Below are 16,912 nucleotides of genomic sequence, written 5' to 3' on the forward strand. Positions count from 1 at the left end.
CGTATCATCACCCGTAGGGGGATCCATGACATGTGCTTATATGTACCCCGCATGTGAAATTATTGTTGAGGATATGCATCTGTTTATTGATTTACTGCCATTGAACATTGATCATTTTGACGTAATATTGGGGATGGATTGGTTACAAAAATATCATGCCACTATTGACTGTGTGACCAAGCAAGTTGTTTTCCGTCCACCTGGTTTGCCTGAATTTGTGTTTAATGGGAGTGGAGTAGTACCTCCTCCGTATTTGATTTCGTCAGTGAAAGCTGTTAAATTAATTAGAAAGGGGTGTAAAGGATATCTGTGTTCTGTACTGACTGTGTCTACTGATGATAGTGTTAAAACTGATGTGAATTGTATTCCTATAGTCAGGGAATTTCCAGATGTTTTTCCAGATAATCTTCCAGGAGATTTGACTGATAGGGAGATTGAATTTACCGTTGATGTGATTCCCGGAACACAACCAGTTTCTAAAGCTCCTTACAGAATGGCTCCAACTGAACTGAAAGAACTGAAAGTGCAATTGCAAGAACTGTTAGATAAAAAGTTCATCAGACCTAGCACTTCGCCATGGGGTGCTCCTGTTTTGTTTGTCAAGAAGAAAGATGGCTCACTGAGACTGTGCATTGACTACCGTGAACTGAATAAGGTAACTGTAAAGAACAAATACCCTTTGCCACGCATTGATGATTTATTTGATCAGTTACAGGGTGCACAAGTGTTTTCTAAGATTGATCTCAGATCGGGGTATCATCAACTGAAGGTTAAACCGGAAGACATCGATAAAACTGCTTTTAGAACAAGGTATGGCCATTATGAATTTTTGGTTATGCCTTTTGGAGTCACGAATGCACCAGCTGCTTTTATGGACCTCATGAACAGAATTTTTAAACCATACCTTGATGACTTTATTGTTGTATTTATCGATGACATATTGATTTACTCCAAAAGTATAGAACAGCATGAACATCATCTGAGACTTGCCCTACAAACCTTAAGGGAACAGAAACTGTATGCTAAACTGTCTAAATGTGAATTTTGGCTTGACCATGTTATGTTTTTGGGGCATGTTGTTAGCAAAAATGGAATTTCTGTTGATCCGCAGAAAATTGAAGTTGTAGTGAACTGGCCTAGACCGACAAATGTGACTGAAGTCCGAAGCTTTTTGGGATTGGCTGGATATTACAGAAGATTTGTCAAAGATTTCTCCAAAATTGCCCTACCATTGACTCAGTTAACTCAAAAGGGGACATCATTTGACTGGACCGACCAAAGAGAATCTGCTTTCCAGGAGTTGAAAACTCGACTTGTGACTGCACCAGTTTTGACTTTACCCTCAGGTACGGATGGTTATACTGTATTTAGTGATGCTTCTCATAAGGGTTTGGGATGTGTTTTAATGCAGAATGGGAAGGTTATAGCTTATGCTTCCCGACAACTGAGACCACATGAAAAGAATTACCCGACCCATGATCTGGAACTTGCTGCAGTAGTATTTGCACTGAAAATTTGGCGTCACTACCTGTACGGGGTAACATGTGAAGTATATACCGACCACAAGAGCTTGAAGTATTTCTTCACACAGAAAGAACTGAATATGAGACAGCGGAGATGGCTAGAACTGATAAAGGATTATGACCTACAGATCTTGTACCACCCAGGAAAAGCCAATACCGTTGCCGATGCATTGAGCCGGAAATCGATTGGAAACTTAGCATGTTTGCTTACAGGACAGAAAGAGTTGCTTTGTGACCTTGAAAAATCTGAAATTGAAATTGTTTTACGGGAACAAGGTGGAACCTTAGCTGCTATTTCTGCTCAACCGGCACTGATTGAGGAAATTAAAGAGAAACAGCAACTGGATGATTTCTTGAAGAAGATCATCGAGGAAAGAGAATCTAAACCGAGACCGGGATTCAAATGTGAGAATAATGTACTGAAATTTCAAGAAAGACTGTGTGTACCGAATGATACTGAACTGAAAAGAAGAGTTCTGCAAGAAAGCCACAATTCGAAATTGTCTATCCATCCGGGGAATACGAAAATGTACCAAGATCTGAAACAGAATTTCTGGTGGCCGGGAATGAAGAAAGAAATTGCTGATTTTGTATCCAAATGTCTTCATTGCCAACAGGTCAAAGCTGAACATCAACGACCTGTCGGATTACTGCAACCCTTACCCATACCGGAATGGAAATGGGAGCACATCACGATGGATTTTATCGTCGGATTACCTCGCTCCAGAAAAGGTATGGATTCAATTTGGGTTATTGTTGATAGACTAACCAAATCTGCTCACTTCTTACCTGTCAAGACGATTTATAATGCGGACAAATTGGCTGTTATCTATATTGATGAAATTGTTAGACTGCATGGAGTGCCTGTGTCTATTGTTTCTGACAGGGATTCGAAGTTTACATCGAGGTTTTGGCAAAGCCTACAGACTGCATTGGGTACTGAATTGAGGCTGAGTAGTGCCTATCATCCTCAGACAGATGGCCAATCCGAAAGGACCATCCAAACTCTGGAGGATTTACTGAGAATGTGTGTCCTTGATTTTCAGGGAGACTGGGAAAGCCATTTGCCCTTAGCTGAATTCGCCTACAACAACAGCTACCATTCGAGTATTGGTATGGCGCCTTTTGAGGCATTGTATGGCAGAAAATGTAGATCTCCAATTTGCTGGGCAGAAGTTGGAGATGGGCCTTTGCTTGGGCCCGAGATTGTATATGAAACAACTGAAAAAGTGAAACTGATACAGCAAAGATTGAAAACTGCACAGAGTAGACAGAAAAGTTATGCAGATGTCAGAAGACGGGACAGAGAGTATGAAGTGGGTGATCACGTTTTTGTGAAAGTGACACCAATGAAAGGCCAGACTCGTTTTGGAGTCAAAGGCAAGTTAGCACCGAGATACGTCGGACCTTATGAGATTATTGAGAAAATTAATCCGGTGACGTATCAAGTTGCGCTCCCTCCTGAAATGGAACGCATGCATAATGTTTTCCACATTTCTATGTTAAGAGACTATCTCCGGGATCCCTTCCATGTAATAGAGCCTACCCACGTAGTGTTGAGTGATGACTACACATACGAGGAACGGCCTATACAGATTGTAAACAGACGGATCAAGAAACTGAGGAACAAAGAGATCCCGTTAGTGAAAGTTGACTGGCAAAACCACGGTGGCGCGTATGCCACTTGGGAAAGGGAAGATGACATGGCCAAACGATATCCTGAACTGTTTCCACTGAATCCTGTTTTCTTCCAGAATGAAGGTAACTCGAGTTTAGAGGACTAAACTCTTTATAAGGAGGGGAGACTGTAACAACCCTCGTACTGTTTACTGATTTATGACCGATTGATTACCGTTAATCACCGATTACTGTTAAACGAAGCAGATAATGACTGATAACTAACTGATAATCGAACTGAATGAAATACTGAACCGACTGACTGAAGTTGAAACTGAATTGACTGAGTATATGTTAGTTAATTGCATTCTATCTGTTTGATTGTCTGATTATCTGTTCATGCTTATATGTTTAAACTGTAAATTGAAGGCCATATCGGCGGCCGAATTAGAAACCGATTGATGTTCCATGATCCTCAGAATTAATGTGATTTTATGGTATAAGTATCTGAAAATTGATTAGGTGTGATTAAATTAGATTGAAATAAGCCAATTGAAGAGTTGGACTTAATTACCGTTTTGCCATTGAGTGGGCCACTATCTCACACACATACTTGAGCCAAGAACAACATTTCCTCAGCCATTTTCCTTCTCATTGCCGACCAAGAGGGAAGAGAGGAGAGAGAGTGAGAGGAATTGAATTCTACCTTGGGTTTTGCTTGGAGAATTGAAGGAATTGAAGTTTAGATTGCATATTTGAGCTCCTAGTCTTCTAATTCAAGCTCTAGGTAAGGATCTTATCTTCTTATTGATGCTATTGAACTAGTTCTTGCATGGTTCATGCTTCATTGTAGAACTAAGTCATGATTTGGGTCATTAATGGTGAATTGAAGCTCATTTCTTGCATGCATGGTTGAATTAATGAGTTTTGAGTTGAATTCATGGTAAATGGTTACATGCATGTCCATGTTGTAAGAGTAGACCATGTTTTCATCTTGTTTTGAAAAGAAATGAGCTCATTTGATCAAGCTTTGGAGCTTTAATTTGGTTTAAAACTCATGCATGACATGTTCGAATGTTGTTTTTGAAAATGGGTTTGATATGGTTCTAATTGACTCACCTTTGGGGCTTGAATTCATAAATTGAGCTTTGAAACTTGTTATACATTGAATTTAGTTATGTTTTCCAGAATTTGGGCCCAAGAGGTCGAGTTTGGAGTGGTAGAATGCTTGGTTTGAGCTTGGGAGGCAGATCTGGAAATTCCAGATTTGGCTTCCTCGCTCGAGCGAAGGATTCCCCGCTCGAGCGAGCACCTTTGTCCAGGGCTCCGCTCGAGCGACCATCGAGCGACCATCGCGCGTAAAATTTCAGCATCCAGTACTTTTACTGTTTTGCAGACCGCTCGAGCGAAGGATTACTCGCTCGAGCGAAGCCTTTGATTTTGGACTTACGCTCGAGCGTAGAAAGTCTCGCTCGAGCGAGGCTCCTATTTTCAGCAAACTTTACGAAATGTTTTCTAAGTGTATTTTTGCATCCTCATCCCATCCTAGGCATTCTTAGGCCTAGTTTAAGGCATCTTGATGAGGATATCATTGTAGAACACACCAAGGCAAATTAGGGATTAAGTTATGAGATTTCCCAACTGTGTAGCTTAGTGTGTGTTCAATCTGTTAACTGTGTAGGGTTGGCGACTAGGGAGACACGCTCTAGCATACTGTAGCCCAGAACTCTGTGAGTAACAATTGTGTAAAGATATGTTCACAAATGATTATTTTCTGAACAACTGAACTGCACTGTTTTCTGAACTGATTACTGTTAACTGAATGAATGTATGTCCTTTATTTCTGAACTGTACTGTGGCATCCTTAGTACTTACTGTTTACTGTTACTGTTACTGCGACAGAATTCTCTGTCGGTTCCCTCGTGGAACCACTACTGTTTACTGACTGATGGCCATCATTACTGTTCGGTCTTTTAAGACCTACTGTTACTGCTATGCTAATGGATGTACCACATATGACTGTTTACTGTACTGAACAACTGAATGACTGATTGAAATGAACTGTTTTCATACTGTAAGGACATTCATTCTTAACCTCTTTACATATTGTGTTATTCACTGGGCTTTAGCTCACTGCTCATATATATATGTAGGTGTACAGGCACCAGACCGCAGCTAGAGGCGTCAGGGTTACTCCAGTTTTGTCAAGCCAGCCTTTGTGCCTCACTGCGAGGTTCCGAGCCTACTGTTAAGGCTTAGGGGTGTTTTAGAATTTTCCCCCCCCCCTTTTGTACTGTTTCACTGTTTTGTATAGACTGACTGTTTACTATACTGTTATACAGGGATTAGGTCCCTGTACTGTGTGACTGTTAATTTTGTATACTGTGTTGTACAGACGGAATGTTTTCTGTACTGTATGTGGGGTTGAGTCCCTAGTTTGAATGGATGTGAATATTGTGTATACTGTTCTGTACTGTTTTTGTATAATGTATGAAAAGCCTTTTTGCATACAGACTGTCACAGCTCAATGGACACTATTTATTTACTGTATTGGCTTCCGCCAGGCCCTGTACTCTGTCTTTACTGTATTACTGTTAAGCAGGCCTTCGGTAATCTCGGATTACTGGCCGGTTACGGTGCTAAACCCATAGGGCCGGGTTTGGGGTCGTGACACTCCACTGCCAGCAACAAGGTCCAACATTGATTTATTGTGATAATGTTTCTACAATCAAGCTTTCCAAAAATCCAGTTTTACATGGGAGGAGCAAGCATATAGATGTGAGATATCATTTCTTGCGTGATCTCTGTAAGGATGGTATCATTGATTTAATTTTCTGTACAAGTAAAGATCAAGCTGCAGATATTTTCACCAAGCCTCTCAAGCTACCTGTGTTTGTGAAGTTGAGGCAAATGTTGGGTATTTGTTCATTGAAGGATGTTGCTTGAAGGAAGAGGAGACCACCGTTATGCAGAAGCCGGAGCTTATTTTCTCTAAACTGATGTCTAAAAGATACTCAGTTTAAGAGAGGGTGTTAAGAGTTTATTTTAATTATTGTTATTTCTTTGAATAAGTCTATGTTGTCTTTTTCTTCTGGGAGTCAGTTGTAGTGTCCTAAGTTTTAGGAGTATTCTATTATCTTGAAAGTCTGTTAGTTATGGATCAAGATTAGCTCCATATTATCTGTTAAGTTTGTTTTGTATATTCTATTAAACTTTTGAAAAGTTGAGAGTTTTAACAATAAATTTTTTTTGAATTTTTTTTTTTGTAAATCTTAAACAACAACTTAAGTAGCCTAATAATTGAATCATCTCTAAAGATTAGGTTGCAAATGTTTCCTTTCTCTCTTAAAGAGAACATGAATTAATTGGTACGTGATAAGAGATGCATAGTGAGTTTTCCAAAGTGTTTTTCCCCATGTACTGAACTAATTCTCCCAAGACACAAATCGTAAATTTTTCCAAAAGAAAAATGAAACGTTTTATTTTCATTGAAAACACTTAGGTCATGTTTGTTTGGGCGGACTGAATTAGCATTCTCATGACTAATAGTCCTAGGATTACCAATTCGTTGGATTATGTATCCTATCTTAACTAATAGTCAAGTTTAAAATAATTAATCCATATTTTAATTGTTTAACCAAACATCGGATTAATAATTTTATTGGACTATTAGTCCAATCCCAAGCTCATGTCCATCCAAACAAACATGGCCTTAAAGTCATGTTTATTTATTATGTTAGGTTGAATGGAATTGTGAATAAAGTAGAATTGAGTGAAAAATTATTAATATGATTGTATTAGGTTGAAAATATAAAATAAATTATATTTATTTCTACACTACTATTAGTTGCTTTGTTCATACCATGTGACCAAAACAATTTGCCAAAGAAAAGCAAAAATAAAAAAACCGTGGGAGGCGTTGAGGCGCTACCAGGAAAAGAGGGAGAAAGAGCGAAAGGGCTGGTCACACAATTTTATTTTAGTTTATTTTCTTACAAAACACATTAAAGCGGACCCTATTATTTCTCAACACACCTTTTAATATATCCATTACACTAACAATTCCTTACACAAAATTATATCATAACCTAAACAATTTTAACATTTTCATTGATATAAGCATCAATGCTACAAAAAAAGAAAAAATCAAATAACTAAAATTCTACTCAAAATTTTAAGTTTAAGGCCAAGATTCACTTAAGAGGTGACATTATAAGGGGTTGGCCTAGTGCGTTTAACTTGAGGTTTGGAGTATGTTCTTTTAGGAAATAAGGTCACCGCTGTGCTAAAAAAGCACAGCAATGACTGTGGTGCCTCTATTTGAAGTGTATTACGGTCTTATTTTTATGATCCAAATCGTTAATTTTGTAGGGTTTGTTAAGTACTTTATACCTACCAAAAATCATATTAATCGGATATTAATAACTATATGATCGTTAACCAAAAAAATAAATAATAAGTTTTTCTTTTGAGAAATAGCATAAACAATATGCAATTCGATCATATTGTTATTGATATCTAATTAATATGATTTTTGGTTGACATGAAGTACTCAACAAACCCTACAAACTAAACTGTTTGGATTATAAAAATAAAATCATAATACACCTCAAATGAAGACACCACAGTCACTGCACAACAGTGACCCCATTTCCATTCTTTAGGTCTCAGATTTAATACTCACTAGTCCCAATAAGCACTCTAATAAGCTCTTTGGCCCCGTTTGTTTGGGTTATAGGGAGGGGATTGGGTTTGATAGTGAGTAGAGGATTGAGGGGTGTTTGTTTTGAGAGATAGGGAAGGGACTAGTAATCCCTTGGGACTAGTAAGGAGGAGGAAGGGGGATTGGTAAGAAGGAAGTAGAGATGGTATTAGAAAAATAGTGAGGGGATTAGAAATTTTTTTATTTTTTTATATATTGGGATTTTTTTTTTAAATATTAATGTTTAATTTTTATATTTTTTATTTGTTTTATTATTTTATATAAAAATAATTTATCAATCCCCTACTATTAATCCCCTCACTATTAATCTCATCACTATCAATCCCCTCCATTCTATCTCCCAAAACAAACGGGGGCTTTGAGGTTACTCACTATCAATCCCATCTATTCTATCTCCCAAAACAAACGGAGCCATTGAGGTTAGTCCATACAGGATGTTTACTCTGAGTTTAAATGAGGCTTCCATAAATGAGAGGTGGAATTGGAGACACGAAACGCGCGTAAGTTAGTCAGACTCCCGATTATAAAAATAAAAAATAATAATAAAAATTTCAAATATGCATCATTAATCTACAATGCATAATAAATTTCTAATTTTTTTTTTTGATCCCATAGAATTTCTGGTAAAGAAATTTTAACCAACATTTGTTATTTTCTTCTAATTTTTCTATTTTTGTCAATGATTTATCTTGAAAATGTCCATACAAGTATAGCCACCTCTATTGTGGAAAACCAACGTTTTTGGTTCATAAAAGAAATTTTAAGGCAATTTTCAGAGTTTAAAGTGAAATTACGTAGAAACTTCTTCTCCTATCAAGATTACCAAAATATCCCTGGTACGATGTATCCAGCCCAAATTCCTAAACTTACGTTTGTCTTCGTGGTTGGCTGCTGACGTGTCATTTTGACGTTACCAAAAAGTAGACTCGTAACGGCAAAGTCACGTGCTCACTTACCTCCGTCTTTATTTAGGCCTCGTTTGGATGTGGTGTTTTTTAGTGATTTTTTTTTACTTTTAAATAAATTATAAATAATTATTTCTTTAAATACTAATTATTCCTTTATATTTTAAAAATCATATCCCCCTCTTTAAAATTTATAATCGTACAAAAAATGATTCATTTCATTAATCAATCATTAAATTAATTAATTATTTTTAATGGTATCATAAATATATTTCAATTAACAGTTTTGATAATTTTATTCTTATATAAAGCAATAATAAGAAATTTTATTTTGCTAGCTTTGTTAAACAACAAATTCTAACAAAGCATATTTGTACATTTCAAAATTATATGGAACAAATTATATTTTAACTAATTTCGAAAAGTGCATTTAAAATTTACCCTTACCTTTTCATGAGTCAAAAAAAGCAAATATGTTGGAGAGTAATTTTTTTAATTACATAAAAATATATAAATAACTGGTGTGTATAATTTATTTTTTAATAATGCTATTAAAATTCAAAAAAAAAAAAATCATTTTTTAAGCGCAATGATCAATCAACTAATTGCTCACATATGCTATTTCTCTCTCTCTTAGGCCTCGTTTGTTTTCAAAGACAGAATGAAAGAGATTCATACAGAGGGGATTAATAGTAAAGAGATTGTTAGTGAGGAAATTGATAGTGAGAGAATTAAGTAAAAATTTTTTTGTTTTGATGATAATTGTTAGTGTAGAAATTGTTAAATTATTTTTATATAAAATAAATAAAAAGATAAAAAATATTAAACATTAATGTTTAAAAAAAAATTCCCAATATGTAAAAAATTAAAAAAAAATTAAAAAATTTCTAATCCCCTCATTATTTTTCTAATACCACCTTCACTTCCTTCATCTCAATCCCCCTTCCAACCTCCATTTTAATCCGGAAAATGTTTGGTGGCCCGAATTTTTGTGGCTCGAATGACTCGGGTGTTTCGAGCCATTCGAGCCATGATTTTTTAGGCTACCTATCATTGTTGTTTTAATCCCCTCTTCCATCCTAATCACTTCCCTAATTCTGCAAACAAACACAACACTAAATAACTCCACCTCCATCCTAATCTCCTCTCATCCATTACACCCCAAACAAACGGGACTTTAGATTCTCTAATTATCTATCTATTATCCCATTTACACATCAGTCTAGAAAGTGGGTTTAAAAAGTAAGCTTGTATATTTTTTATTTTTATTTTTAGAGACTCTTTTTTTAGCTTTTTGATTTTTTTTAATTAAAAAACAAAAAACCATATTGGCAAACGACCCCTTATGTGGTGTGCGCATACCATCCCCTCTTCCCTATCATCCTTTACATACATACATATATATATATACACACACATATGAATCTGTATCAATCTAAATCAATATCTATTTATATATCTAACTATATATATATTTGTTTGTAAAACTCTCATTTGACTAGCAAGCCTTTTGTGATCAGCTGCTGTGGAGGGGTTTGGCTGAATCTTGTTTCGATGATACTAAGATGGAGGAAGATGAATACTTATGAATTTGATCAACGGTCACCATCATCATCATCATCGTTTGGTATTACCAACACAATCTTTCTCAACTGTTCGTCGCCGCAGAGGTTGATGTTCAGCTTGAGGTCCCTCATGGTTATGGCGGTTTTAACGGTGTCCCTTCTCGTGTTGCCGGTGGTGTTGCCTCCTCTTCCTCCACCACCGTTGATGCTCCTCCTCATCCCGGTCTTTATCATGGCGGTTTTGATTCTCTTGGCCTTTACTCCTTCCCAAGTTCCTAATGTCGCGATCACTTCTGTCTGATACCAGAGTTTTAAATATCAGCCGATGCGTATATTGATATTCATTGACATATCTGTTGATGATGTTGTTGTCTCATATTGGCCGATATATGACTGATACTGTTTATAACAAACAAAAGAAAAAGGTTGAGAGTTCGTGCTCGGGAGGGATCATGGATTTCAATTTACTTTCTCGCTCTAGATAGTTTCACTCTGATCGGATCCATGGCTGCAAGTTTTGTATGTGAACCCCTTCCCTCTCTTGCTCTATATTCTGATCCACTGCTCCTCCAAGTAGTGTATGTGAATGGATATGTTAATTGTTTTGTTTTTTGGTTTTTTGTTTTGTTTTTGTGTACATTTCATGTTTTTCATGTGGAGAAAATCTAGGGTTTTGTTGTTGGAGTTGGAACATATAATCAATATGTTGTTTTTAATTTCTAATGCAGTTATATCAAAAGAATAAGCATGGCTCTTATATTTGAAGCACACATATGACACAACATTCTTTATGATTATTCAGGATCAGAGAAAAGAATTATATGTAACAAATGTTAAATAATCAGAGGGGAGACTCTAAAATTCCAAATGAAATTAAAAATTCTAATGTCATTATTCATGCAACTCTTTTGGTAAATTTGACTTTTGATATCAATATTTATCGATAGATCAATTCCCGATATTCATAGTTGGAAAGGAAAGATCAATGTCAATCAGGATGGATTTCAAAAAAGGTTCTTAAAGAATTCAACTCTACGTTCATTGTATCCTTCTTCTAAATTCCCTTGCAGCCAATCATTTGACCGGACTCCTTTGAAAAGACTATCATTTTAATGTTGGTATTTACGAATCGCACTTTTAGTTTTTTTTTTTTTTTTTTGGAAGTCAGTTGGTCAGGGAGGGCCGATAAAAGTTTCTAATTCTTTACCGGGATCTAGGTAGATGTCATAGGTCGAGATTAGAGAAAGAATCAGGGCGATTGCAGAACTCAAACAACGATAAAATGAAGGATTTCGAGTAGCTTGTCCTCTTTGCTTCCTCTCAATAGTAAACTAGTCGCTTAGCTTCCTAACAAAGCAAGTAGATAGCGCATCTCTTCCCTATTCAGGCCAACAGTTCACAAAAGGGGCACAAGCCAAGCAAGTGTTAGGGTTGTAAACATAAACGTGTCGATATATGATCCGTATTCTGAAACCTTTATTTAAAATCAATATTGAAAAGTTATTTGTTTCGCAATAATTCTCTGAATTTAAGATGAGAGTAAATATTAGACTTGGTTAAATTTGGGAGACATACAGTTTTAAGGCCTTTTTTGAGTTTGATTAAGGACAAATTTTTGGTGTAACCATCATTAGCTCTCCTGAGCGTTTAAATCTGACTCACTATCAAAAAGTAAAGTACTATACCTACCAAGTTGATGCCATCTGATTTGGAATGGTGTATTAGAAATACTTGCTTTTTTGGGTTTTCCTTTCTTTACTTATCACTCCACTTTGTCCTTAATTTTGAAAACTTTGAAACAGAAAACAAAAAAATTAATAATAATAGGAGAGAAGAGAGCAAAGAATATTGGGTTGGAGAGAGGAGAAATATGGGCAGTCAAGGAGAGGGGGGGGCGGCATGCGGCCTTGCGAGAGGAAAGACACATGGGAGTTGTCCTTTTTATTTTGTTCTCTATATATCTTTAAAGACATGGGTGATTATTGGGTATTTTGGCCACATGCTACCCTATGTTATTATGATAGGTAAAAAAAAAATTGGAGTGCCTGTGTTGGGTGGCTGAATGGCTGAATGCCTGATTGTCTGTGCTGCTATGTCCTAGTTGAATGGCTGCTTGAATGTCTGAGTTGGCCTGTGTTTTTTTGTTGTTGTATTAGATGGTCTGTCTTTTTATTGATCTCTCACCAACTTTGGGGTGTTACCAAACAATAGGATGGGCTTTGTGATGTCAACTTAATTGGGATGATTTAGCTCATTGTGATACTTATGCATTCTCTTTTTCTTTATTGATGTGATTTGCTTTGTACTTTGTACTTGTTTATTCCATTAATAAAGTCTCTTTTTTGCCGATCAAAAAAAAATGATAGGTAAAAAAAAAAAGGATATTTTGATTTTGTGTCAAGTAATTGAGAAATATAAAGAGACATGATGAATGATAATTGATGAAAGAATATGGACACGTAATATTTTGAGAGTACCTAGTAAATTCTACAACATAAGTAGGGTGCATGCATGGTGGTGTGTATATATATATGTTTATATTATTTATCGTATTATTATTATATAAAGTTAACAATTAAATTGATATGAGAATTATCTTAAAAGATATAACTAATTTAAAGTGTTTAATCCAATTGTTTCAAAACCAGTTATTCCATAATCTCTAATTTATAATACGATTTTATTAATGTGTGTCCTAAAAACGTATGTTAAGAAATTGGTTAATTAAACTAACCTCTTGTTTAGTAAACACAAATGGGACTAAACCAACCTTTTTTTGAGCAACTAAGCTGCAGACCCCAGTGGGGGTCGCACCTCCAGTGAGGTGGTGAGCCCCCACTGGCTGAAACTCAAAAAAAAATAAATAAATAAATAAAACAGTTTTTTTTTTTGTCCAATCACGACGTGCCACCTCACTGGGGGTCGACTCCCAGTGGGTCCGAAGCATTTTTCTTTTTTGAGATACCCTCCCTCCCCTCTCTCTCTCTCTCTCTCTTAATTAAAGTCTCTCTTTAAATTCTAGAGTTTTCTCTTGCTGTCATGGTAGGGAAGTAGAGGGTGGTGGCATCTGATTCCCTCTTCCTTTCTTTTTCTTTCGGTCTACGTGAGTGATTTATTTTTTTTATAAGATCTAGTCTTTTGCTCTCCGATCTGAGATTTTCTACCATTTAGACTTCCACTGTCTCCGTAGGCTACAAATCTAAGGCCGATACCAGAGTTGTTTGACGGTCCTACGCCACGGGTTGTGTAAATCTGGTTTTTGATGATTTTTTTAGTGTTTTTGTATTTTGTTTTATTATTTTTTCCCTCCTTTGTGGAGGCTTTTCTTCCTCTTCCATAGAGGTTTGGATTTGTCTCTGTTGTTGGTGGCCGCAGTATATTGCAAGTATGGTTGTTGGTTGATGGCCGCAATATATTATGGTTATGGTTGTTGGTTTATGGTCGCAGTGTATTACAGGCTATGATTGTTAAGTATTCGAATATTCGGATTTGAAATACTTAATCTTGACTATAATGCCTTCTAAAGTTGGGGATACTCATTCTTGATGTATTTGATCCTATGAAATCTAACTTTGAAAAAAAAAAAAAAAACTAACCTCTTAAAATAAAATATAAAAAAAAAATACAAAAAGTCTCATAATTTTAACATAATTATATTGAGCTCTTTTGATATTTTAATTCATATAATACTTAACTTAATTTTTATTAAAAATTTATTAATTATATAGATGAAAAAATAATTTTGTCATATCTTTTACACGAAAATGTATATTTTACATTATTTATTTTTGTATTTTAGCAACATATGCAATAGTTTTGGTCCATTTAATCTTATTGAAAATGAAATCAGTGTAATTATGTTAAAATTATAAGACTTATTGTATTTATTTTTTTTTAGACCTCAAGAAAGGTCAGTATGATTTACCCAAAGTAATTTAAAAGAATTATACATATTGCATAAAATTAAGCACTATAAAAATACTGTATATAAACTTTTAAACTTACTTAATATGTACTCCAAGGAAAAAAAAAAAAAATTTATCGATAAAAGGAAACTTATTGATTACTTCAATATAGAACAAAGGTACATTCAACAAAAAAGAGGGGTTGCAAAGAGTTTCATAGCTCTCAAATTAATCCCAACTAGGTTGAGCGCCTCAATCATATACTAGCATACTATCAAATTGATAAGAAACCAATCACATAGGAGGATTCTCTGGAGGGGGTTGTTTGGGCCTATGAGGTCCATCATGGGTTCGGTTTTAATGATTCAAACTTTTTTTTTTGTTGGTTGATCCAATAATTTCGACTTGTTCAATTTATTGTTTTTATCATAAAAAATGTATGATTTATTTTTTAAAATATAATTATCATCTATTTTTTGAATAAAAAAATAATAAATTGAATAACTTGCAATTATCAAAGACCTAATTTTTTTTATGAATAAAATACATAAAATATCTAATAAAATTAATGATTAAAATTATGGAAAAATTACCAGTAAATCCTATATAGTAGAAAGTTAAACCATTTAGTCCTATAAGTTTTCTTATGCACCATTTAGTCCCACTATCTACATCAACAACATCAACAACATCATTAACATCATCAAAACATTAGCTACATTAGCAACATTAACTGCACCAATCAACAATATCAAACATTAACAAAACATCATAAAAAAAAAAATGTGAACATCATCAATTTCCAGATTCAAAACACAAACAGATTGAACACGTACATACACGCGATCATATATATATATATATATATATAAGCCCTAAATGTCGATCAATGTTATAAATAAAAACAAACCGAATGTTAACTCAAAATACCGTGGTCAAACACGAATCTAGGTTTTAGAAGGAAGATGGGTTTTGAATCTGGTACAGGGTCGATGAGGGAAGGCAAAGAACTCTTCAAGACCCAAGAACACTTCACGGTTTGAATCTGGTTTTGAATCTAGGTTTGAACCTTTGGATTAAGAACACTTCACGGCAGGCGAGATTGTCTGCAACATCATCATCGGCGTCTCTCACGGCCTCACCGTCCACTTCGCTCTCGCTGCCGGTCTCTCCGGTGCCAACGTTTCCTCTTCCATCATCCTCACAGCCGGCATCGCCAAGGTCGCTGCCATCGCAATCTCCATGGGACTCGGCGGTGGTTTCAATGTCATCAACGCCACATTCAGTCGATCTGATGTTCTTCTTCGATTTGAGGGATTTGAGGTTAGAACATCACTGTGTTGATGATTTCGATCGAATATCACACATCCGATATTCAAGAACATTCAAGAACATCACTATGTTGAAGAACATCACAGATCCAACATTCAAGAACATCAATGTATTGAAGAACATCACAGATCCGATATTCAATCTGATTTAAGTGAAGAACATCACTGTGTTGATGATGTTTGATCTGGTTTGATGATGTTAATGTTGATATGTTTTGATGATGTTAATGTTAATGTTTGCTGTTTGATCTGTTTTGATGATGTTAATGTTGATCTGTTTTGCTAATGTGGATCTATTTTGCTAATGTGGATCTATTTTGATGATGTTTGATGTTGTTTTGATAATGATGTTGTGATATTTGATGTTAATGGGACCTTTCAGTCTAATAATGATGTTTTGATAATGATGATGTTGTGATATTATATCACAGTGATGGATAATGTTTGATGTCGATGATGTTCAATGGTCACTAACATTGGGATAGGACCTAACGGTTCATAAGAAAATTCATAAGACCAAATGAATTACAAGATACAAATTTAAAATTTATTGGTGCATACCCCTAAAATTATTAAAATAGAATCTAGAATGAATCTCACGAGTCTAAATAATTCCTCCGGTCTAAAATTTTGAATGGAACGAAGTCTTCTGCTATACAATATACGTACACACGTGCGATCTTGTTTTTTCTCAAAGGAAAACAGGTTGTGGCAGTGGGGGTGGGTCTATATACATCTGTATGGAGACTAACAAATATCTTTTAACTTTATAGGTGGTTGTTTTATTGCTCTAATCAACCAACCAACCACCAGTTGGTACCCTCCCTAGACTTCATAATAATATGCTTTCAACTATGTTCGGCTACCCCTACTAAAATATTTAAGGGTCGTCTTAAATGATTTAAATAAGGGGTTGTTTGGAATGTTATAAATAAGTGTATTTTTTGATTTTTTATAAAAAGATGTATAGAAAAGTAGAGAAGAGATGTTGATTGATGTGACCCAAAAAAGATAAAAAGATAAAAGTGTAGACTTATTTAGTCTTCTCAAACTTGGCCTAAATATATTTTTTAATTTTTATAAAAATATATATAAAAAAATAAGAAGATAATGTAATTTAAATAAATATATTTATTTAAAAAATGTCAAATAATCTCTCAAAATATTTACTTACAAAAAGCATGACTAAATTTAATACCTATATAATAAAGTTAATAAGTATATAAAATAAATTTGAATTATATAAATCATACGCGGAATGAATCTAATCTACGCTCTGTCTTTTTCTTTTTTCATACTTTTCAGTCCTTTGGTTTTTAGGGTATGTACCATTCAACCATAGG

The sequence above is a fragment of the Camellia sinensis genome, chromosome 10, assembly GCF_055761805.1.
Source record: "Camellia sinensis isolate YWXY chromosome 10, ASM5576180v1, whole genome shotgun sequence".
Lineage (NCBI taxonomy): Eukaryota > Viridiplantae > Streptophyta > Magnoliopsida > Ericales > Theaceae > Camellia > Camellia sinensis.